General features: G+C 40.6%; 1 protein-coding gene and 1 pseudogene across 1 annotated transcript in view; one reads left to right on the top strand and one right to left on the bottom strand.

The window, feature by feature from the left end:
• Nucleotides 1-23,871, bottom strand: part of AVEN (apoptosis and caspase activation inhibitor) — a 182,699-nt gene that overhangs the window by 25,090 nt on the left and 133,738 nt on the right. The window lies entirely within an intron of this gene.
• The window catches only part of LOC125135573 (kinesin-like protein KIF23), a 100,291-nt pseudogene that overhangs the window by 4,674 nt on the left and 71,746 nt on the right, over nt 1-23,871 (top strand).

Here is a 23,871-nt window from a genome sequence, read left to right as displayed (position 1 = left end):
AGAAAAAAAAAGTCTATTATCTTTGATTTGTCTCATTATTTTTTTTCTTTTTTGGCTGCCCTGTGGCATATAGAATTCTCGAGCCAGAGATCAGATCTGAGCCGTGGTTGCAACCTAAGCCACACCTGCAGCAATGCCAGATCCTTAACCCACTCTACCTGCCTGGGGATGGAACCTGTGTCCCGGCGCTCCCAAGACACCGATCCCATTGCGCTACAGCGGGATCTCCTTGTTATTTTCTCAATACAGCTCAGTTCAGTTCACTGAAATTATCTCTCTGATACTAATTCACATCTTCTCAGTATAAAATCCAAATTCATATCCACAATTTTAGCTGCAGACTGCTCTTTTCTCCCTCCTTCTACTTTTAGCTTCTACTCTCATTCCTAAGTTTTTTATTTTTATTTTTTGCCACACTCTCGGCATATGGAAGTTTCTGGGCCAGAGATCAAAATGAAGTCACAGTTGAGATCCACACCCAGCTGTGGCAATGCTGGATTCTTAACCCACTGAGCCAGGCCAGGAATCAAACTGGCGCCTCAGCAGCAATCCAAGCCACCATAGAGACAACACTGGATCTTTAACCCATTGCACCACAGTAGGAACTCCTTTCATTCATAAGATGCTATAAAACCTTTTTTAAAAAATCATGAGGATTTTCCTAATAGAATTCACTGCTGGAGTTCCCGTTGTGGCGCAGTGGTTAACGAATCCGACTAGGAACCATGAGGTGGCAGGTTCGATCCCTGCCCTTGCTCAGTGGGTTAACGATCCGGCGGTGCCGCGAGCTGTGGTGTAGGTTGCAGACGCGGCTCGGATCCCACGTTGCTGTGGCTCTGGCGTAGACCGGTGGCTACAGCTCCGATTCGACCCCTGGCCTGGGAACCTCCATATGCTGCGGGTGCGGCCCAAGAAATAGCAACAACAACAACAACAAAAAAGACCATTAAAAAAAAAAAAAAAAGAATTCACTGCTCACAAGCACCATATTCTTCATAAAATCTCCAACTGAGCAGCTCTAGCAAGCATCAGTCACACCCAAGCTGAAGACAGGAGATCATTAGTCAATGTACTTTTACTGAGGTCAACTCATGTAGGCAACATACAACCTACAGAAGTTAGTTTTAACATCCTCATATCCCAGATCTTTGCTTTTCTTTTTAAAACTCCCTCTTTTTCCCCCATTTTTAAAAAGTTTCACTGATGTAAAGTTGATTAACAACATTGTGATCTTTTTAAAAACTCTTAATTCTAGGGTTTGAGTTCACCTGGAATGAGCTCGGTAGGGCAGCATCTCCCTGGAGGAAACCTGTGAGCAGAGGCTTCAAGATAGAAGGAAGGCTGGCCATTCGAGGAGCAGAAGACAGGCCAGTACGGCTCCAGCACGGTGAGGGGTGAAGAAGCCAGACCAGGCTGAAGAGAAGGCTGGGTCATATTCTTTATGCTAACTCCTTCAAGCAGTTATCAAGCATCACTGCGCAACATTATATTCCACAGTAATAATCAGGCTCAGTGAAATCAACTAATCCTAGTTCTTATCTGTCAAACACATTTTATACAAGTACCCAAACACACAGCAACTCTCAAGCGACAATTATCTTTACCACTTACAGATTAAACAAGACCACACAACACACAAACAAAAAAAATTTAAAAAGCAAAGTCTGCCAAATTGTCACCTTCAAAACAAAGAGGGTGGAAGACACAAAAGTTCTCTTGGGTAATGATTGTTCTAATTAACCTTACTGTGGCTATACACCATTGCTCCTAGCCATTTTTTTTTTTTTTTTACTAGATTATGTTTGCTATAAAAGGATGTTACTCAGGAACCGCCAGATGAAAGAGATGCAGAGGGTGAGGTGTGTGGGTAGGGGCACACAGCTTCCATGCCCTGAGCTTGCCACTCTCCCCACACTTCCACATGTTCACCTATGGAAGCTCTTTGGACCCTCAAAGCTGCAGGCATAACCCTCCCAGACTTAAAGCAACATAGCAAAGCTACAGTAATCAAAACAGCATGGCACTGACACCAAAACAGTCATACAGATCAATGGAACAGAATAGAGAGCCCAGAAATAAACCCACATGCCTATGGTCAATTGATCTTCCACAAAGAAGGCAAAAATATACAATGGAGAAAAGACAGTCTCTTCATCAAGTGGTGTTGGAAAAGCGGGACACCCTCATGTAAATCAACAAAGTTAGAACACATCCTCTCACCATACGCAAAAATAAACTCAAAATGGCTTAAAGACTTAAATTTAAGACATGACATCATAAAACTCCTAAAGGAGAACAGAGGCAAAACATACTCTGACATAAATCATACCAATGTTTTCTTAGGTCAATTTCCCAAGGAAATAGAAATAAAAGCAAAAATAAACAAATGGGGCCTAATCAAATGTATAAGCTTTTACATAGCAAAGAAAACTATATTAAAACAAAAAGACAACCTACAGACTGAGAGAAAAAAATTGCAAATGATTCAACTGAGAAGTGCTTACCTTCCAAAATATACAAACTCAATATCAAAAAAAAAATCAAAAAACTAGCATAAAATCTAAATAGACATTTCTCCCAAGACAGACAGATGGCAAATAGGCACATGAAAAGATGCTCAATATTGCCAACTATTAGAGAAATGAAAATCACAACTACAATGAGGTATCACCTCAAACTGGTCAGAAAGTCTACATTGAAAGTCTAGGAACAACAAGTGCCAGAGAGGGTATGGAGAAAAGGGAACCCTACTAGACTGTTGGTGGGAATGTAAACTGGTGCAGCCACAAGGGAAAACAGTAGCGAGGTTCCTTTAAAAACAAAATATAGAACTACCATATAATCCAGCAGTCCCACTTGGGCATATACCCAGAGAAAACCATAATTCAAAAAGACACATGCACTCCAGTGTTCATAGCCGCACTATTTATACTAGCCAAGACATGGAAGCAGCCTAAATGTCCATCAACAGATGAATGGGTAAAGGAGATTTGGTATGGATATATGCAATGGAGTATTAGCCATAAAAAAGAATGAAATAATGCCATTTGCAGTAACATGGATGAAAATAGAGATAATCATACTAAGTGAAGTAAGTCAAAGAAAAAGACTAATACAATATGATATCACTTATATGTTGGATCTAAAGTATGATACAAAGGAACTTCTTTACAAAACAGACTCACAGACATAGAAAACAAACTTATGGTTACCAAAGTGGAAAGGGGGTGGGTATGGATAAATCAGGAGTTGGGAATTAGCAGATACAAACTAACATATATATGTGTGTGTGTGTGTGTGTATATATATCATATACATATAGACAAGGACCTACTATAAAGCACAGGGAACTATATTTACTCTCCTGTAGTAAACCATAATGGAAAAGAACATGAAAAAAATATATATATATGTATACACACACACACATATATATATATAAAACTATTGTACAGCAGAAACTAAGACAACTTGGTAAATCAACTACACTTCAATTTAAAAAAAGATAAACTAAATTTTTTTTAAAAGTTGATTGGTGAAAAGCCAGGGGGAAGAAACACCACGACTAGGAGCATCTTTTGTTCTAATATTTGGTCTTGACCCTGCTTCCTGACACTAAGCTCCTAAATCCCTTGGAATTTCCTGGGAGACAGGAGTGTCTTTTGTTCTAATGAGGTGACTCCTGGTGGCATCTGGGTTAGGGCCCATCACCAAAAAGACCGAGGCATGGTTAGAAGTTTGGAACATTCAACATTCAAACTGAGTTAGCTCCATTTCCTGTCTCCAAGAGATGACTGATCATACCTACGTGATAAAGTCTCCCCAAGTCACTCATGAGAAGTGAGACTCCAACTATGAAGCTAAGGAATTTGGTAAGCTATCCCAACTGGTAATTAGCTCAAGCGGGAAAGCTGATGGGATGTCAACGAAGTTTGGGCATGGAAAAATCTCCATGCTGAAGAACAAGCCACTTCCCTAATTAACATCCAGAGTTGCTTATCTGGGAAGGAGACCTTCAAATTGTCAGTGATAGAAGAGAGAGGAAATGTATGGACAGAGAGAATGAAATTGGGGGACGTACACCTCCCCCAATAACATGACAAATCCCTGTCGCCTGTCACCCTCCTTGTTCTCTGGTCCTAGTCAGAGTTGCCCACACATTCTAACCCCAGTATCTAGTGTTGGCTACTGAATCCCGTCTCCTAGACTTTAGCCATGTAAGACACAGTTATTTTGATCAGCACCTATCCTGGTCCAACTACTAAATATGAACCTCAGCCCACATTTGACCACATTAAACATCCAGCCTTCCCAGGCCTGCTATTTTACTTTGGTGTCCATTTCATGGTTATTGTTTTCCTCACGTAGATGGCCAGAACATATTTTGATGATAGTTTACGAATGTTCAACTCTTAAGTGCAAGCAGCACTACGAAGCAGAAATGCAAGTGACATAGGAAGTCTTTAGTATTTGTTTTTACTGGACAAACTTTGATGGGCACTTTGCAGGCCCTGCCATTATTTATGCGAATTGTATGTGCTGCATTGATTGGGAGGTCACAAGCTCCCTTGCATTGGGTGGATCTGTTTGTGAACATCCGTAGTATGGATGTTGACTCTCTTTACAGCTACCTGAGAGTGTATTTGGCTTTATCTGAAGTTTTCATGCTCCATTTAAAAGACAGTGCTGAGTTTTAAGGAAATCTGATATACAGAAAGACAAAATTATGCAACAGCAACTTGATAAGCTGAACTGTAACTGACTCATTTTTATCAAAGGATTCATTATATTCTTAGATATGGAGGTTCCTTGGTATATTTAAAGTGTGATTAAATTTCCAAAAGCTTTACTTAAAAATTTTCAGAATATGTTTGTTGTTAAATGGTAGGAACATCAGTGGATTATCTATAAAGAAACATCTGTTGTTTCGATGCTAACTCTATAGTGTTCCCAGCTTGATGATCATCTTTGTATTTTACTAGATACTCAAATATTTTGCTTTTCATGGGTACAGTCAAAAGTAGCAGTTTTTTCAAGGTTCTCAAGCTTAGAGCAGACTTTGTTCAAGTGAACTATCAGAGTCATATCTCTAAATCACTGATGTATCTTTTATATTTTCAGAGTAGGATAAAGGCAATGAATGCTGGATTGGTGTTTTGTGGGATTTTTTTGTTTTTCGGTTTTTTGTGGGGTTTTTTTTGGGGGAGAGGGGCTATTTTAAAGGAAGACTAGGAGTTCCCGTTGTGGCTCAGTGGAAATGAATCCAACTAGTATCCATGAAGATGCAGGTTTGATCCCTGACCTTGTTCAGTGGGTCAGGGATTCAGCATTGCAGTGAGCCGTGGATGCTACATTGCTGTGGCTGTGGTGTAGGCTGATGGCTGCAGCTCCAATTCGACCCCTTTTTTTCTAAAAAGCAAAAAAATAAAGACATCTTCTAAATCCTTTCACCATTATTATAAGTGAAACTTTGGCCAGGCAAGGTGCCAGTGGAGTGAACCTGTTTACTAAGCTCCTTTTGACATGTTTTAGTTATTTTTGATATAATTAACAAGCTTTGCTCCATTTCCTGTCTCCAAGAGATGCCACTGGGCAGAATTCAGCATGCCAAGGGCCTTTCTGTAAATTTCACCCCACTTGGGGCTTTCTGGATATTAACCAAGAGCATGCTTTTTTTTTTTTTTAACTTCAATATATACACCTCTAAATTATAAGGTCTCTTTTTAATAATATAAATTATATTTAAAGTAGCAGTACTTTAAAATATTATCAAATACACATTTAATGTTTAAATAGTCCCATAAGATGTTTTGGGTTTTTCTTAGAAGGTGAAGGGTGGAAGATAGGTTTTTTATAGTTCATGTATTCAAATCATAATCCAAATAAATTCTCCACAATGCATTTAGTTGATGGGTCTCTTAAATCTTTTTTTGTATTCATAGTTTTTTTATTGAGGAAACCAAAGCAATTGACCTGCTGGTTTTTTGACTTTTTGGTTTTGCTGATTTGTACTCTTATATTGTTGTCTAATCTGTTCTTTTATTCCTTATATTTCCTATAAACTGGCAGCTAGAACTAGAGGCTTGATCAGATTGAAATTCAATTTTTTGGAAGGATGCTTTTTAAATCAGGGAAACTAATTGAAATTTATAAGGACAGAATCCAATTTTAGATAAAGATATATAATATCGGGCTTTTAGAGTTATCTGGACAGGAGGAAAGTAACCCTACTGTTTGCCTGAAATTTTTAGGAAATGAGTAGATCCTAAAGTTTCTCATCAGTAATATCATTTAGCAGTGAATTTAAGATAAGCTTCAATTAGAATAGAGCAAAGTTTTAAATGGTAATTCGAGTTTCCATTGTGGCCCCACGGGTTAAGAACCCAACATAGTGCCTATGAGGATGCAGGTTCAATCCCTGGCCTCACTCAGTGGGTTAAGGATCTGACGTTGCTACAAGCTGCGGTGTAGGCCTCAGATGCGGCTCAGATCCAGTGTTGCTGTGGCAGTGGCTTGTGGCTGTTTCATTTCAACCCCTAGCCCCAGAATTTCCATATGCCACAGGTACAGCCATAAAAAGAGGAAAAAAAAAGTAAAGTGATTGATAATAATGCATAATCTGTATGGCCATCAATAACGAATTTATATAAAATCCCGGGTGTTAACTGACAATGAACCTTTCTTCAGATGAGAGCAGATCAGACCACGATCAGCCAGGAAAATGACAGCACACGGACAGTCCCCTACTTATGACAATTACAATTTTTTGACTTTATAATGGTGCTTAACATGATATAATGAAGAAGGAACCATACTTTGAAATTTACCTTTTCACAAGCTAGTGGTATGTTGGTATTTTTTGGTGATGCGGGGCAGGGCAGCTAGCTACAGCTGCTGGTCAGCCATGCAATCACGAGGGTTAATAACTGATAGACTTATAGCCATTCTGTGGTCCACTTTGGTACAGTACTCAAATTGCATGAGATACACAGTATTATTTAAAAATAGGCTCTGAGTTAGATGATTTTGCCCAACCAGATGCTATCTTAAGTATTCTGAGCACATCTGAGATAAGTAAGCTAGGCTGAGATTTGATGTTCAGTATGTTAGTGTAGTAAATGCATTTCTGATTTAATTATACTCGCAGCTTACGAGGGGTTCATCATATATAAACCTCATTGTACGACCAGGAAGATCTGTGTTCACATTTTTTTATTTTTTTTTTTTTTTTTGCTTTTTAGGGCCACACCAGTGGCACATTGGTGGTTCCAGCTAAGAGTCCAATCAGAGCTAGAGCTGCCAACCACAGCAACTCGAGATCCGAGCCGTGTCTGTGACCTACACCACAGCTCACAGCAATGCCGGATTCTTAATCCACTAAGCAAGGCCAGGGATCGAATCTGCAACCTCATTGTTCCTAGTTGGATTCGTTTCTGCTGAGTCATCACGGGAAGTCCTGTATCTAGTTTTGAACCCATCTTGTTTTCCACGCAGAAGAGATGAGGGTCACTTTCCATGCCACTTTCCCACCTTGCTAATTTAGAGACAGAATGTCAAGGGAAGGAGATCCAGGGAGTTCCTGTCATGGCTCGGTGAAAACAAACCTGACTAGTATCCATGAGGATGCAGGTTTTATTCTCAGCCTCACTCAGAGGGTTAAGGATCTGGCATTGCCATGAGCTGCAGTGTAGGTTACAGACAAAGCTTGGATCTGGCATTGCTGTGGCTGTGGCATAGGCCAGCAGCTGCAGCTCCAATTTGACCCCAAGCCTGGGAATTTCCACATGGTACAGTTGTGGCCTTAAACAAACAAACAAAAAATCCAAAGTATCCATGAGAAGGAGATCCATGCTAAATCCAGGGTAAATCCAGAAGAATTCTGTTCAAGGAAATTTCAAAAACTGGTGCATAATTAGATTTCTAAAGGTCAATTTATGAGCTATCTGAGGTTCTTCATCCAATGCTCTGGGCTGGATGTTTTGTGGGGTCTATGGAATTACATGACCCTTGTGCCTGCAGAGTTTACACACTGAAGGAAAAGGTGTGCACGCACACACCACACACAGGGCCCCCTACCCAATACACACACAACCCCAGGGTTTGATTGTTCCATTTCCTCACCTGAATATAGGGTGTGGGCAATCTTCCTTTCTCCTACTAATCCAGGACTTCCAACACTGAGGGGGACCTGAACCCCTTCCTACTACTCCCCATGCCTGTTTCCAATGAGTTGTACAAAGCATTCATTTGTGTTCTCAAGCAAAATTTTAGTGAATGTTACGTATTAAGTTCATTTATTTATGACTGCCATTGTGAAGATGTAGTCTTGCTAAAACGGTCTGTGTCAGAACTGAAACTGAGTTGTAAAGCAGTATTTTGCCCCAAAATAAAATTTCAGTTTTTAATCACCCCCTCTTCAGGAGAGGATGTTAGGTGTTCTCTTGACTGGTGAAGAATGAAGAAAAAATAGCTATTTGAAATGTCAATGTTGCTAAACCCAAGATATATTTTGAACCATTTAAACGTAATAAGTTCTGGCACTGCTTTCCTTTGGTTTCTTTTCTGGAGAGGTCCATCCTCCTGGCAAATGGGAAGTAGATTTTTTTTTTTTTTGCAGTTTTATGTGACATTCAAAAGCTAATAATTCTATTTATAGATATAAAGTCCTTCAAGATAACTGTCTCCAGAGAAAGACTGAAGTTACGTAGTTTACATGTGTTTGATTATTTTTAAGATTTTTTTTGTGAACTTGGGTAACTAACATAGTTAATTTTCCCTTTTCTTGGGTTGGTTGCTGGGCCTGTGGTCGCCCAATGGCATGAAGACCATAGCAGACTATCTTCATAGTGGTGCCCTTAAGCAATGAACACACATAAACTACATCAAAACATACACACTAGCCATCAGCGGGAAGGAAGAAATAGCCATGACACGGATCCCAAAATAAATGGCAGAGATCAGCAACATGCAGAAAGCCATGAACATAAAGGAAGGATTATTACCTGTGGACTTTCCAAAGTTCTCAAAGTAGGTCCACCCATCAAGACCTATGAATCATGACATGTGTGTGGCACACAAGGGGCCACATGCTCTTGGACAACCAAGAGCTAAGATGGTATGTTTGTTCTGACCCAAGACTATGAGCCAGAGCTCAGAGCTCACTCTCACCTGCTCCTGCCTCCCAGAACCTGGGGAAAATCCACTGGGATCAGAGTGAAATGTCAGCTTTAAGGAAGCCTTTTATCATCACAATTAGCACCAGGTAATGAATTACATATAAAATCCTATCTGACTCCATGGGGTCAGACCCAATGGTCACATCATGCCCACACTGCTGACAAGGGATATGACAGCCCAACATCATGGACATCAAAGGAGAGTCACAAAGTAGGCATTTGAGACTTCAAGAGCCATCTTGATTTCACAGTGTTTAAAGAAACAACCAAGGTCTACCTGACAGATTCAACGACTCTATACTATGTTACTGAAGAGTCAATGACACTGTTCAAAGAAAGGTGCCAAGGGAAAAATGAGATCTACCCGAAGGATTCCAAATCAAATCCCCAGACTTAATTTTCAAGGAAAGAGGAAAAACAGAGATGAAAGAAGTTAAGTGAGCCACTGGAGCAAAATTGGGGATGTTAATTAAGGAGAATTATTTTGGTAAATCAAAGTAAAGTGACACCTTTATACTTTTACGGTAGATGCGCCATCAGTCTCTGAAGTCAGACTGAATTTCCATCCTGGCCCCATTATTCAGTGGCTGTATGGCTTTAAGAAAGTTGCTGGTACTTTCTGTGCCTCCGCTTTCTTTCTGTCAAATGGGGACACTAATACTTGATAGCTTTGCAGGATTATGAGGATTAAATGATCTATGCTCATAAACGGCTTTAACACCGGCACTGACAGCAAATGCTTAGTACCTTTACTTGATGATTACGTTAACGGCTGAAGTGTGAGTAGAGACTATGATGCTGCTCCATGCTGAGTATCTTGTGTCCCCCAAAGCTATGTGATGCCAGGGCCCGTCCCAAAATGTCACTCAGACTGACCTGTACCAATTTGGGAAAGATAACAAAGAAAAAACCTTTTGCCATGGGACTTCAAAAGTTAAATAAAGTCGAACGAGCAAAAGTCAAGTATTGTGATTGTTTGAAAGCTCATATTTGCTTTCTACTGTAAAGAATTTCAACTATAATCTTGAATGAGAGTGAATTAAAAGGATAAGGTTAGAAATTCTACCTGAATATGTAGTGCCTTCAAAGACCAATCACCTACTGTCAAATATCAAAGGTTGAGCCTAAATTATGAGACCTATAGGAAAAACCGCCATTGTTCTAAGACATTTAAAGTACTTTTCAGTACACTGATGTTAAAAAATCCACTATAAACAGTTCCTGTATCATGATAAAAAGAAAAACAAGTACTAAATATTACATTTTATTTCTTTAATTAGAAATACTTCTGGAGTTCCTATTGTGGCGCGATGGTTAACAAATCCGACTAGGAACCATGAGGTTGCGGGTTCGATCCCTGGCCTTGCTCAGTGGGTTAAGGATCCAGCATTGCCGTGAGCTGTGGTGTAGGTCACAGACGCAGTTCAGATCCCGTGTTGCTGTGGCTCTGGCGTAGGCCGGTGGCTACAGCTCCGATTCAACCCCTAGCCTGGGAACCTCCATATGCCGCGGGAGCGGCCCAAGAAATAGCAACAACAACAACAAAAAAGACAAAAGACAAAAAAATAAATAAATAAAATAAAATAAAAAGGAAAAAAGTCCCAAAATATTTACAAGGAAATATGGCTTTAAAATATTCCACTTGTACAAGGATCTACTGTGTAGAACAGGGAACTATATTCAATATCTTGTAATAAGCTATTAACAGAAAGGAATCTGAAAAAGTATGTATAACAATCACTTTGCTATACACATGAAACCCTGTAAGTCAACTATACTTTAATAAAAAATAACATATTCCACTTGTTATTAATAAGCAAGTTTTAGATATTCATCCTCAGGGAAACTTTCCTAGAAGAAGATTCATCCAAACACCCACCTCGCTTGTATTAGAAAGCAATGTTTTCCTAAGGATTCTCTACTTTTAAATGATTTTTTGCAATACATAATGATTGAATATAATTTCTTTAGCAACTTACTTTTGTTCTTTTTGCACTTTATCTTTCCTGAATAAGAACTGTGACCACCACTACGAGGAAAATGAAAATGGCCTGAGATGTCTCAGGGTGGATGAGAGGAACCACAGGACGGGGCCACGCTCCTGGCTCCTTTCTTTGTTTCAGTAGCATCTCTGAGCAGCTACTTAGAGTTCACACCAAATGTTCAATAAACAGAAGCAGCAGTTGGAAAATAGTCAGTGTTCCATCAATGACACGGAGTTCCTTCTCAAGGTTTTTCCAAGAGAAACGAGTGTGAAGGAGGAATGACCCTGATGCCAAGAATTTTAAATAGCTCTTCACCAGCTCCCAAAAAAGGAGAACTAAGAAGAAGCTGCTGAATCCTGTCACATCTCCAGAAGGAGCCCCCTCTGGATAATGAGGTCACAGAACATTAAGGCACTGACAGACCTTTCTCAGATCTCACTTCCCTCCTCTGCTAAGAGTTTTCAGGCAGGAAAGACTATAGGCAAACAACTGACACAACTTTCCTTCCACTAAGAGCTAATTGTAATGATCTAAGAGTGAAAAAATGCTCATAGTTAAGAGTAATGGGGTTTTTCTCTGAAAACAAAACAAAACAGAAACTCAGTCTGCCAAATGCATATTCCCTCCCTGCCACTGATTTTTTCCAGGTTCTCAATTCAACATAATGCTAAGGTTTCTGGCATTCTTAATTCTTAATGTATGTTTTGGAAACTGGAACTATTGGGCCCAAGGATAAAATAGAATTTGATGTTAATTTTGTACATTGCTCTACTGAATCCAATTGGTAACTCCACTTGCAAAGTGTTCATCTACTTTTACACAAATATTAAGTGCCTACTGTGTGCCAAACTAGAAGCTGGAGATAGAGAAATTTAAAGTCCCTGCTCCCTTAGAATTTATATTCTATTACTTCTATGTCTACTAAAGAGGAAAAGATACTTAAATTTACCTGATTTTCCAAAAGCCCTATCAATAATTTTTGTATTTATGTTCACAACTAATAATGATACATATAAATAAGGCTTCTTATTTATTATGTGTATTAAGTATTTAAGTAAAAGGTTTCTTGCTTATTAAAATAGTATAATGGTGCTTTTTTTATTTTATTCCTTGGAAAGCTCTTTCTCCCCCCCACACACACAATTTTTCCTGATACTTCCTTAAATGCTAATTGTTATGTTCAAGCTATATGATTACAAGGTGGTATCTGGGAATTAAATTTTGGGTCCCCGATTCTATTGTGCAGCAAAATCCAAGGATTCTCCTTTGTTGAAAGCATTTTTTCCTATTTAACTTTCCTAAAGGCTTAGTGTCACACCTCTTTCATACCCATATTCCAGTTTTCACATTTTACCTCAGGTTGGCATCCTTGCAGAATTTATACTAACTCACTCATACTCTCTAGTATGGACTATCTTTAAAAAAAAAAAAAAAAAAAAAAAACAGACATGGGTTCTAATAGATTTGTTGTCTTTCAAGCTTAATGTAGTGATTTTCCATTGTTGTTGTTCTTTCGTTCATATTTTCTAGCTCACAGGTATCTCCTACACACCTGTTATCAATCCATATTGTTGACTCCTGGTATCAATCACCACTATCTCTGATAACTGAATTATTGCAGCAGCGTCCTAACTGGTTTACTTACCTCCAATATCATCCTCTCTGGTCCCCAGTAATTCCACCAGGGAAGCAGAACAACCCATTCTCTGTATTACAGACAAATTGATCTTTGTCAAATGCAAGCCTGATCCTGGCAGCCCCATATTTAAACCTCTCTTCAATTGCCCTCCACTGATTTTCGATAAAGTTTAACATCTATTTCCAGCCAAGATGGACTACCAGGAACCCAGCTCATCCTCCCACCTAAAACAACTGGGAAACCAGGGAGAAACTAAACAGAGTTCAGCAGACTCACTGAGATAAGAAACTAAAAATCCAGGGACATCAAGGTAAATGGAGGCTTCAACAGAGAATCCCAGAGAAGCAGCAGCTCCAGAAAGGGAGTGAATTCTGAGCTCTAGAGAGGGTCCCCTCAGGTATTCAGCTGGCAATGGCAGAAGAGTATGACTTGGGCAGGAGATATTCAGTTCAAAGATGGGACATTCTAAGTTAAGGGAAGAAGTGCTCTCATGCTCTAAGACAAAGGCAGGGAAGGGTGGATGATAAGCATGAAGGAATCCAGTTTGAGGAAGGCATTCGCTCTAAGTGTGATATATTGGGGACCAGGGAGTCTAAATAAGGAGCCTGTACTTCACTCAATAGATGTTTGGGGGCCACTGAAGGACTAACTGTGGTAGAAACAGCCCTCTTTTCTCACCCCTGCCCAGATAACACATGGAAGAAGTTTACGTAAGACTACTTTTCAAACGTAGTTCTTTGGACTCTTCTCATTATCTAGTCTACAATTACTGGTGCCCAAACTGTGAATTTCCCCTACTGATTCAGCCGACATCTAACATCAGAACTAGAAACAGGATTTCCCATTGTGGCTCACTGGTAACAAACCCCACTAGTATCCATGAGGATTCGAGTTCGACCCCTCACCTCACTCAGTGGGTTATGGATCAGTGCTGCTGTGAGCTGCAGTGTAGGTCTCACACACAGCTCAAATCCCACATTGCAGTAGTCGTGGTGTATGCCAGCAGCTTTAGCTCTGATTCATCCCCTAGACTGGGAACTTTCATGTGCCTAAAGCATGGATCTAAAAAAAACAAACAAACAAAAACAAAACAAAAGGAGTTCCCATTGTGATGCAGCGGAAACGAAACAATCCAACTAGTAACCCTGAGGTTTCAGGTTGGATCCCTGGCCTCAATCAGTGTGTTAAGGATCCAGTGTTGCTATAAGCTATAGTGTAGGTCACAGACACAGCTCAGATCCTGCACTGCTGCGGCTGTGGCATACACCAGCAGCTGCAACTCCGATTGCACCCCTAGCCTGGGAACCTCCATAAACTGTGGGTATGGCCCTAGCAAAAAAAGAAAAACGAAAAAGAAAAGAAACTAGAAAACTAGAAATAGCCAGAGGGCCCCAAACACATTTACTAACATGTAATCTATTTCATTCATCTGCTGAAATAGTTCCCTCTTGAAAATGCAACATTAATTCAAAAGTGTTTGCATTTATTTGAAAAATAAAAAAGTGAAAGCCTTTTCCTCTGTTAACTTGCAAGCCAGCACACAAGATTCAGGAAGATTTCTAACTCAAAGAGGAACAGTTTTCTCATAGGTAATTCCTCTCTCCAAAGAATGTTCCCAGAGTGTAAACCAACTCATTCTTTTTAGGTTACAAAGCTGAGGATTCTCAAACTGTAGCTGATTTTTTACATACAGGGAGAAAGTCACATGCAAACAAGTTCAGAACAGAGAATCTAGTTGACAGCGATTCTACTGCAATTCACAGTGAGAAGGCCAAGGTCACAATTACTGCATGTATTCTTGTCTAGCATCCCACATCTGTATATAAGAATCTTTTTTCTCCCCTTTTCTTCTAAACCCTTTTCTAGGACTATTTAATTGTAATTGCTCAATGGAAAGGAGTCCTTGAAACCCTTTGGATCTAGAAGGTCACCTCTCCCACAAAGCTACATTGTGTCTTAAATGTTCTCAACTGCAATCATGGCAACTCTACCACAGCAAGAGAGAAGGGAAAACATTTAATTTTAAATACAAAAAAGTCTGATTGTATAGCCAGATATATCAATAAAACTATCAAGTATCCTATTTTCCACCCACCACAATATAATTTCCTTATGAACTAAAACTTGACATTCAGCTATAAATATATCTTTTATAAAGAAGAAATAGGAACTTTTAAATAAAATCTTTGAATCAAACTCTTTTTTCTAACTCATAACTGTTCATCTTCATATATGGCAATATCATTCAATGTTCATCACCCAGTGATTGGCTGAGCGGGTCTCCCTCAGCAATGACCATCAGAGGGTCTGCTCCCTCCCCTACACAGACTGCCTGGGCCAGGGCTAGAAGGAGGAAGGGGTGAGACCAAGGGGTCTGAGGACTGTCACCAATCATATAAGGGTAAGCCACTGGTTTGTATTCGTAGTGCCTTTCCTGCCTTGGATTAATGGAGAGCCTTGTTTCCTAAATTTTCCCACTTGATCTTTTTTTCTTTAACAGCAGCTTTATTGAGATATAACATGCCATGCAATTCACCCACTTCAACTGCACATTTCAGTGGTTTTTAGTATACTCACACAGTTGTGCAACCATCACTACAACCAATTTTGGGATATTTCATCCTTCCCAAAGGAAACCTGTACCCATAAGCAGTCACTCCTCATTTTCTCCCTATACCCTAAGTCCTAGGCAAACACTCAACTATTTTTCTCTCTGTGAATTTGCCAAGTCTGGCTATTTCATATAAATGGAAGCAAACGATATGTGGTCTTTTGTGACTGGCTCCTTTCCCTTAGTATAATGTTTTTAAGGTTCATCCAAGTTGTAATACTTGTCAGTACTTCACTATTTTTTACTTCTAACTATTCTACTGTATGAACATTTTATTTATATATTCAGTTAATATCATTTATTTTCTTTGAACTCAGATTGTGTTTGATTTTATATTTTTAATTTAATTTTTTTTTGGTCTTTTTTTTGCTATTTCTTGGGCTGCTCCCGTGGCATATAGAGGTTCCCAGGCTAGGAGTCTAATTGGAGCCGTAGCCACCAGCCTACGCCAGAGCCACAGCAACGCAGGATCTGAGCCGCGTCTGCAACCTACACCACAGCTCACGGCAATGCCAGATCGTTAACCCACTGAGCAAGGGCAGGGACCAAACCTGCAACCTCATGGTTCCTAGTCAGATTCGTTAACCACTGCGCCACGACAGGAATTCCTGCTTTTATACTTTAATTCATTTCTGCCTTAACGTAATGTGCTTAGCTTTAGCTGTCTCTCTTATGGTTTGATGGGACTATTTGACCCCGACAAGTTCCCAGAACTGCTAAAGCAACTGTCACCTGTGGGAGCCATGTATCATTCTTTTGGCTACCAGGTATGAGTCCCCTTTCTTATCAAACAGTCATCTTCCTCAGAAAATGCCAGCCACTCCCTTTTCACATCTCTAAAACATAGGCAGTAAGCAAGAGCATGCTGATCATAAATACCCAACCCAATATTTGAATCAAAAGTTAATGACAATGGAGTTCCCACTGTGGCTCAATGGATTAAGAACCCAACATACTGTCCGTGAGGATGTGGGTTCCATCCCTGGCCTCGCTCAGTGGGTTAAGGATCTGGCATTGCCACAAACTGCAGTACAGGTCGAAGATGCGGCTCGAATCTGGTGTTGCCATGTCTGTGGTGCAGGCTACAGCTGCAGCTGGGATTCAACCCCTAACCTGGGAACCCGCAGGTGTGGCTATAAAAACAAATTTAAAAAAGCTAATGACAAGGATAAGGGACCATTATGCAGAACCCATTCTTAGTGTTGGGTGGTTGCAACTATAACCAGCTCCACAGGACAAAGCAGTGCCAGCTGTTGGTAATACAGGTGTGGGTGTCACAAGCCAGCCACAGGATCCCTCTGCACAGAGGCAGCAGCAAGTCCTCACTCCGCCAGTTCCATGGTGTAATTTGAGGCCCTGTTCCTGGCCCTCTAACCCTGAGCCTGTTTATCAGGCCCTTCCAGAGAGGCTATGAGCTGCCCAATACACTTCTAACAAATCCATTTTCTGCTTAAACTAGCCTGTCAGATACTGTTGCTTACAACTAAGACCTTGATTGATGCAGTATCTTGGTCTACTTAATTTCACATATTTTTGGCATTATACAACCTCATTAAGTTTCCTCAAAGCACAGATGGGATCCTATGTAAGGAAATATGTTCAGGGAAAATATATATACAATATTAAATTTGCAAAGAATAGATCTTCACTGACTCTAAAAGAATGAAAAACAGTACGGCTAGAAAGGAAAAATTCAACTTTTCCCTTTCTATGTAGGGAAAAACCCAGTTCTTTCCTACTACATCCTTCCTTACCTTCAGAAACATCACTCCACTTCCAATCACCAAATGTGTGGAGGTTTTTCCCCACACCAAGCAATTCTCTGCAACACCAGCTGCGTGTCCTACAATTTAACACAATTCTGACACTATCTACCTCAGAGATAGCATCAGATCCCTAAGGTTAAGGACTCAGCCCCACAGGACAATCCCCCTCCCCTTCCCCCATCACATACACATTCAGATGTCAGTCCAGGCTCAAGTCAGGGTTGCCACCTGTGCTTGTCAACCGGCTACAGATAGGAGGGGCCAGTGACCCTCTCCTTTAGTTCAATTTGCAAGTGCAGCTCTCAGAACTCATGGAAACATTACTTTCATTTACCTGTTTATTATAAAAGGGTATGATAAGGGGCACAAGTGAACAGCCAAATAGAAGAGATGCATAGGACAAGGTGCAGGGAAAGGGCTCTGAGCTTCTGTGCTCGGAGAGCACCACCCTCCACACACCTCCTCTTAGGCAAGGCTGATTAAATCACTGCCCTTCCCCTCCCCAGAGGTCACAGTGGGACTCACAGTTCCAACCCTCCAATTACAGGGTTGGTTTTTCTGGCAACCAGCACCCATCCTTCCGTAGGGTCTAAAAGTCATTTCATTCACATAACAAAAGAAGACTTTTGGAATTTCCTAAGCAACTGAGAGGCAAGAGTTTTAGGAGCTCTGTACCAAAAAGGAGGAGGAAGATCAAACATATTTCTTAATAAAAATCACAATATCACAGTGGCATTTTTTTCCCCACAGTCCAACTTTCTAATTTTATTCTTAAAACATAAAGTATACCATAAATAATATGGAAGAAGAACAGGCAATGAGCAAACATCCAAAGATAAATCACGAGAGGGGAAGGAGAGTAAATTCCAGGAGAGAGAGCAGGTGGATGGAGTTTAGGGGGAGCTAATGGGGAGGGCATTTGCAGAGGTGGAGTGGACCTTGGGGAAGGTGGGGTGTTAGAAATTGGCCCGGGGCTCTTACAAGAGCCAGCACAGGACCTACTATGGGAGGGCTGGGGCAGTCAGTGCAGGCTCTCCCTGCAGGGCTGCTGAATTCTCCTCTGGCCCTTGGTCTCCTGCAGAAGCCAGTGCAACGTTTCCCTCCAGTGGAGGTAAACACCCATCAGTGTCTGGGGCTGCTGCCAGAGGAACTGCACCTTCTCCCTGCAGGTCTGGTGAGTCCTCATGTCGACCTGGGTCACAGTGATATTTTAAAGAATATGCACTTTGAGGTCAGAAAGAACTACTTTTCACTGCTTATTTGCTGTGAAATCTTGAGGAAGTCATTTAACCTCTCTGGGCCTCAATTTTCTCAATGGAAACATGAGGACAGTAACACTCATTCTGTAGGACTATTCCCAGGATGAGAGAAAATATATTTATAACTCCTACTCCAGCATCTGACATGGATTCGATGCTAAATAAACTCTTTAGTCCTCCCTCATAACCTGCCCATTCTCTCAATGTCAAATCTAAAGTAATCTCCAAGAATTTCTTCTTCCCAACGGAGGAAAAGGAAAGTAAAATTCACTCCTGGACCCAATCTAACCAAAGCACTGACCCCCGCGATACAACATCCTTCTTTATGCTTAGTGTATTAGTTAGAAAACTCTCTCCTTCATTTCTAATATGCTTTCTCATATTTCTAGATTTTTCTGAGTACCTCCTAAACATGAATTATTGTCCTTATACCCATGAAGGCATACATTTAAGTTGTTAAGTCTAACTTTTTAATGCCACTGTCCTAACAGAAAGAAAATGAATAAAGTCAAGCTTAAAGCTGCTCAATTATCTATGAATGGGTGCACATTTCCCTTGACTTTTTGATCAGAGCTGGAGTCAAGTGCAATTTGTCTGTTCCCACGAGATGGGTGGGATGAGCAAAGGGCCAGGAAAGCAAACACTGAAGAGCAAACAGAACATTCACCCAAAGGAGGGAGAAGCCCTCTGGGCTGAGAATTAGAGAATATTAGTGACGCCTGAGGGGCTTTAGAGATCATCTGATTCAACTGCCTCCTTTACAGACACAAAAAAAGTGAGTCCCATGTTGGCTGACTGAATTTCCAACCTCAAACAACTAGTTAGTGATCAAGCAGGGATTAGGACCAAGTTCTTCTAGTTGATGACCCACAGCTCTTATCACCAAACCATGAATTATGAGAAGAATGATTATGGACTTGGAATGTCTTCCATATCAGCATCTGGACCACCTCTGGTCTAGTATTATGATATTCCAGGTATCACTAGGATATGCCCTGCTTGCCCAACTCCAGTGCCCTGCTGACACCAAGGAGGCACTGAATTAGCTGGTCTCTCTGAACAACTGAGACTCCAAAGGATGGAACTAAAAGCCATTGGCTCTCCTCCCTACACAGATGTTGCATTGTCAAGGGCAGCCACCTGAGGCCAGTTGCCCATGATATACCCTGATAATGTTAAGAGTTATCTCATAGGAAAGCCTGGGGTACCAGGGTTATTTTGCTTCCAAACTGGATTATGCTTTTTAAATGAGACACTGTTTCTTAAAAGGACATTGTCAACCCTCTGCTCAAATGTTTTTCACACATTAAAAAACAAAACAAAACAAAAAAAAAACCCGTTGCTAAGCCAGTTCATCCAGAATGAAGGAAATGTAACCTTGCTTCAGGCCAGCATGATCTAAAAATCCTCCCAGTTTATCAAGTAGACCCCTAGAAACAAAGATTTCATGTTGCCATGTCTCTTTCACTCTCCTCACCTTTCCATTCTGATAACTGCATACAAATTACAATTCAACAGTTTGTAAGAATCAAAACAGAGAGCAAGGTTGTTTCCCTGAAGTCCTAATAATCCTTGAAAATAATAAAGCATCAGAAATAGCCTTGCTGTACTGTCCTAAACCACTGAATTCCCAACACCAAAAATAAAAATATGGAGTAAAGATTTAAAGATTAAAAAAAGGTGATATGGAGCAAAGATTTAAAGATTTTTTAAAAAATGAAAGTGGACTTCCTGCTGTGGCGCAGAGGGTTAATGATCCAGCTTATCTCTGTAGCGCTGCTGGTTGGCCCAGCGCAGTGGGTTAAGGATCTGGTGATGCCGCAGCTGTAGCGTAGGTCGCAAATGTGGTTCAGAGTCAATCTCTGGCCCAGGAACTTCCACATGCCACGGGTCAGGGTGACAAGGAAAACAAAAAAAAAAGTGAAAATGCTAGAAGAAAACATGGGCAGTGAAGATGACCTTTATAAACACAAAATACAATGCATGTGACTCCATAAAATATAAAGCATCTGTACAGCCAAGAGCTGTGATTCTACAGACAAATGACAATGCAAGAGAACTATTTGCAATGCAACAGATAAAAGACCAGCTATCACAAAGTACATTTTAGAAATCTCTGCTTAAAATTTTGTTTTAAAACAGACAACATAAAATTTACCATTTTAATCATTTTAAAGTGTACAGTTCAGTACATTCACATTGTTTCATAACCATCACCTTCATCCATCTCTAGAACTTTTTTTTTAATGGCCACACCCATGGAGTATGGAAGTTCCTGGGCCAGGGTTGAAACTGAGTCATTATTACTCAATAATAATAGGTGCTCTCCCATTCCCATCTCCCCCCAGCCCCTCGCGACCACTTTTCTACCATGAATTTCACTGCTCTAGGTACCTCATATAGTGGAAGGATATATGTCCTTTTGCGCCTGGCTTATTTCACTGAGCATCATGTCCTTAAGGTTCATCCACGCTGCAGCATGAGTCAGGATTTTCTCCCTTTTTCCTCCTTCTTTTTCTTTTACAGCTGCACCTGCAGTATATGGAACTTCCCAGGCCAAAAGTCGAAGTGGAACTGTAGCTGCAGCCTATACCACAGCCACAGCAACACCAAATACAAGCTTCATCTGCAAGCTACGTTGCGGTTTACACCAGCACTGGATCCTCAACCCACTGAGCAAGGCTAGGGATCAAACCTGCATCCTCACAGAGACACTCTTCAGTCCTTAACCCACTGAGCCACAATAGAAATTCCCATAATGTTCTCCCCTTTTAAGGCTCAATAATATTCCCTTGTACGTAGAGACCACATATTTTATCCATCAACCAGCACTTAGGCTGTTTCCACATATTGGCTATTTGTCCAAATCAATTTTTTAAGAAGACAGAATCCAGTTAATGGACAAAACTCCAGGAGGCCCAAGTCCTGGTCCATAAAGAAGACAGCTGCTAGAGAAGAGAACCCAGCCAAGATTGGAGCAGCCAGGTAGGTCTGGAGTGACAAAGCCAGAGAGCTGAAGCATAACCAGTGCCCCTCACAGGATGCTTGGTGAATTCTGAAACTGCTACAGAGATTAAAGTGTTTTCATACATTCTTAATCTCCCCTGCAGCAGCCTCCTGCCACTCTGAGCTATCTGCCTGGGCTTACCCCTCAAATTATCTACCTAAGTACTGGTTGTTTTTGTTTTTTGCTTTTTTTTGGTACTTGAGTTAATCATCTGGTTACAAACTTGCCTAAATTTTGAGTGGTCATAACCTATTTTTCTTTTAAGCATTGATATTTTAGTGGGTGATTTTACAGAATCCCAGGTTTTGCAGGAAGGCATAGAGCAGAAACATCTTTTTTTCATGCCTGGGAAAAAAGACATTTCGTGCCTTCCACTTTAGAGCGAGGAAGAAAGCTAGTTAATAGGCTGGCAATTCAGAAAAAAAAGACAAAAGAATAATGTACGGGGGGGGGTGGGGGGTGGCAAGCTCTCATGTAAATAAACTATTTGTCCATTTGTGATGATAAAGTGATGTTACATTATACCAGTGCACTAACAGTAATATGGATGAATACTGATATGTTACCAGTTTAAGGTTTGAAAGAGAAAGCAGGAATCATTGCTTTTTATTAACAGGAAACACATGCTGGAAAATACAAAATTGTCGTCTACAGAGTTGAGAGCTCCTTTAATTGCAGGTACTGTCAGCACACTGTTCCTTGGAATTAGCAATTTAGCTTCAGAAGTAAAAGAATTTTGGTTAGATGCTAAAGTGTCAATTATATTCATACTACCCCCAACAAGCTACTAGTTAAAAAATTATCTCAGTATTTTTTTTAATGTTTAAAAATCAAAACAATTTTAGAATGACAAAATTACTATAATGTAACATGTATATAAAATTGTAAAAACTGCCATTTTGTATTTATCTAGGACTTTTTTTTAAGCATTAAAAGCATGTGCTTGGTAAGCCAGGTACTGCCTGTTACAATGAGTCTCTTTTGGGGTCCCCTTGGCATCTGGGGGAGAAACACATTCCTTCTCTTTCTCTGACATTTGTCAATGAGGAGCTCAAGGGAGTGTTAAAAACAGACAAGGTGGGAAGTTGTGAGGTGACTGTGAACTTTGCCAGACTGCTATTGGGTTGTCTATTTAGAAATCACCGGCAGGAAGGACAAGAGAAGTAAAAACACCACGAAGCAAACACATCTACCCCACATTCAATATCTGCAAGGCTTTGTGCCTAGCACTCTAAGAACCCTGGCCACAAAGGCAAAAGTGAGCAGAAGTAATGGGTGCCTAATGGTCCTGCTACCAGTACTGATGTATATTTACTTGTCCAAGGGCTAAAGTGATGCTGGGCATAGGCTTCCACTCTCACCAATACAAGTGGAATTTCTGCTCTAGGATTTTAAAAAGTGACAGAATGCACTTCATAAAATGCTCAACTCACTGAAGGGAGCCCCACTCATTTCTGCCAGGAGAAGATCTGTCTACTGGGGAACTTGGGGTAAGAGGAACGTCCTGCAAATGAAGCAAGGCATTTACTCCTACAGGGACAGGTCTGAAACAAAGCCGAGTTTTCCACAGTCCAGTCAACAGAAGGCAGCTCTAATGAAGTGGTAGATATACTAGTTATCACTGACAACTAGTCATCAACTTTAGCTCTCCACGTGCCCGCTGTGAGCAGATATCAAGATCATAAATATTCCCTATTAAAGAGCCTTGAGCTCTTCGGAAGAAAAGCAACCTTACATGAATGAATCATTGTGACTCAACACTGAATTAGGGGAGAGAAGCTAAAAACAGCGAGAACAGTTTCAAAAACTAAACTGCATAGGAAGCTCCTGTATGGTGCAGAGGGTTAAGGATCCCTGCGTTGCCACGGCTGTGGCACAATTTTCAACAGTGGTGGTGTGAGTGCAATCCTTGGCTCAGGAACTTCCGCATGCTGAGGGTGCAGGCAGGAAAAAAAACAAAAACAAACCAAAACCCCAAAAAATGAAAACTAACCTGCACTGCATCTAATAAAATTTTCTCTCAAAAGTTCCCACTGGGGCACAGCCGGTTAAGGATCCAGCATTGCCTCTGTGGTGACATGGGCTCCAATCTCAGCCTTGTGCAGTGGGTTAATGACCTGGCATTGCTGCAGCTGTGGCATAGGTGCCAGCTGTGGCTTGGATTCAGTTCTTGACACAGGAACTTCTATATGCCATGGGTACAACCATAAAAGCAAACAACAACAATGACAAAGAACTCTCAAGAATATTTATAGACAGTAAAAAAAAAAAAAAAAATGTTCCTTATTCTCTGTGGACAAACTCCAGCATTCCCACTTTCCTCATCATTCTTAGCATAAACCACCTCTGTGTCAATGCCTTATAAGGAGTCAAGCAAAACACATGGTTACAATTTGTTCCTCTGGGAGTTCCCCTTGTGGCACAGTGG

Source organism: Phacochoerus africanus, chromosome 9, assembly GCF_016906955.1.
Source record: "Phacochoerus africanus isolate WHEZ1 chromosome 9, ROS_Pafr_v1, whole genome shotgun sequence".
Classification (NCBI taxonomy): domain Eukaryota; kingdom Metazoa; phylum Chordata; class Mammalia; order Artiodactyla; family Suidae; genus Phacochoerus; species Phacochoerus africanus.
Note: the sequence above shows the minus strand (reverse complement) of the source record. Positions and strands in the feature narration are given on the sequence as shown.